Consider the following 2509-nt stretch of genomic DNA (forward strand, 5'->3'; position numbering starts at 1 on the left):
ATTCCCAGGGGTTTATATCTTCTTCTTGATTCTAGTCGGGGTTTTCTTCTTATACTGTTTATCAAATGTGAGACCGGAATCAAGGAGGTAGAATACCTTTTGGAATTGATAAACATGTCATTGCATTTGCATATTCATCTGCATGTCTTGCATAACAGGTACCGCCGCAGTGTTCTCAGTTTGTTTGATATTCCACTAGTAGGATAGCTGACTCAGGCATTCACCGGTACGGTACCCGCAGAAACCACCAGAGAGCAATGGAAAGCCTACAAGCAGAGCTCGCCGAGATGAAGATCCGCATGAACCAATTCATGGATGTGGTTCAAGGGGTGGCTCAGGGACAGCAAGAGCTCAGGCAGATGATGCAGAGGAATTCCGCCACTACTCAACCAGAGACGTTGACTGATCCTCCAGCTGGAGAGGTTAACAGACCTAGTGGACCGGGGCCTACCCCGATCCTACATGTCACCTCCGGTCAACAACCCGTCCATGATGACCAGGAGGATCAGTTCCCCTTGCTTCAGGAAGACTTTGGAATAAGTCATGGTATGGATCCTATGTTTCGGAGACTGGAAGAGAGGTTGAAGGCAGTGGAAGGACAGAGTCCTCTGGGAGTAGACGTTGCTGACTTGGGATTGGTCCCAGGCGTGAGGGTGCCACCAAAATTCAAGGTCCCGATATTCGACAAATATAGCGGCAACTCTTGCCCGAAGACCCATGTGCAAGCCTACTTCCGTAAAATGGTTGCATACTCTGACGATGAAAAGTTGCTTATGTACTTTTTCCAGGATAGCCTAGCTGGGTCATCCCTGGAATGGTATATGAGGCTGGACAGAGCCCACATCCGCTGTTGGAGGGATTTGGCTGAGGCTTTCGTGAAGCAGTATCAGTATAATGCAGACATGGCTCCGGACAGAACTCAACTTCAGAATCTGTCTCTTAAAGGCAATGAGTGCTTTAGGGAATACGCTCAACGCTGGAGGGAGACAGCTTCCCGTGTTCAACCTCCTATGTTGGAGAAGGAAATGGCTAACATGTTCATGAACACTCTGCCCGGACCTTATTTGGAGCGCCTAGTGGGTTGCAATGCCTCCAACTTTGCTGATGTAGTCTCTACCGGAGAGAGGGTGGAGAATTACCTGAAGACATACGAGACCTAGAGTGGAGGTGGATCTTCATCAGGGGTGAAGAAGCCGTTTATTCAGGGACAGAAGAGGAGAGAAGGGGATGCAAGCACCATATCTTCTTATTAGAACAGGGATAACCGAAGGAATAACTTTCAGAACTATCATCAGCAACCGTATGTTGCGGCTGTGACCATTCCAGCTGCAGCACCACTACAACAACAACAACCCCAACGTCAACCAGCTCAGTACCAACCACAACAACCGGATAACAGACCCACTTATCAACAGAGGCAAAGGATGATGGATCGACGTTTCGACACTCTTCCAATGTCGTACGCTCAGCTACTTTCTAGTCTTCAACAACTACAACTTGTGCAGTTACGCACTCTGGCTCCTCCTGTTGGTAGGCTTCCGGTGGGTTACGACGCCAACGCTAGGTGTAGCTTCCACTCTGGAGCACCTGGCCACAATATTGAGAACTGCAAAGCTTTTAAGCACGTAGTTCAGGACCTCATAGATTCAAAGGCCATCGACCTTGCACCGGCTCCGAATGTCGTCAACAATCCCATGCCCCAGCATGGTGGTGCAAATGTTAATATGATGGAAGGGGAAGCCAGATCCGTCAAAGATACGTTGAAGCTGAAGAATCCGTTGTCGGATATCAAGGGATACTTGTTGAAGGCCGATGTTTTCCCCGGTTGTGGGAAGCGTTGTTTGGATTATGTGACTCAGAGTGGAGGTTGTTTGAAGCTACAACAGGGTATCCAGGTCTTGCTCGATAAAGGTATCCTCCAGGTTGAAGATTTGTCTATCCAAGAGTCTGCGGAAGGGGTTGAGGAAGAAGTGTTTGAAGATGCTACTGATGAATTCGCAGATGTTGTTCCTACTGATTCTGTGATCCATGATGATGTTGTCGCTGATATTCCAAACATGGCGTTTGATTCTGATGTACTTGCTGAACTTGATTCCGATGTTTCAGATGTGTGTACTTCAACGCCTCAGACTCGTCAAGGGCCGATTACTTTCTCCAGTGCGAGCGTCATCCAATATGGCCAGGTCTTTGCGGTCAACGATGAAGATGGGGATAGTGATTGCGACATCGATAACTGGGTGCGTCCGAGGATCCCAGGTGAAGTCATCAACAATTGGTCTTCTGAGGAGATTGTCCAAGTCACTTTTCTGAAGGAGTAATTTTCTTTGTTTGTTCATGCATATCCAAGTCTTACGTTCCGCCCAAGGCGTAATGACTCATTGTAGGGCTCATCTATGTGGATATCTGCATTTTTTATCATAAATAAAGGACGTCTTTTTGCATTCAAATATTTTGTTCACTGTCTTTCTATTTTTGCAGTTTTTGAAAATCAAAAAATATTTTGCAATGT

The sequence above is a fragment of the Lathyrus oleraceus genome, chromosome 7, assembly GCF_024323335.1.
Source record: "Lathyrus oleraceus cultivar Zhongwan6 chromosome 7, CAAS_Psat_ZW6_1.0, whole genome shotgun sequence".
In the NCBI taxonomy this organism is placed as follows: Eukaryota; Viridiplantae; Streptophyta; class Magnoliopsida; order Fabales; family Fabaceae; genus Lathyrus; species Lathyrus oleraceus.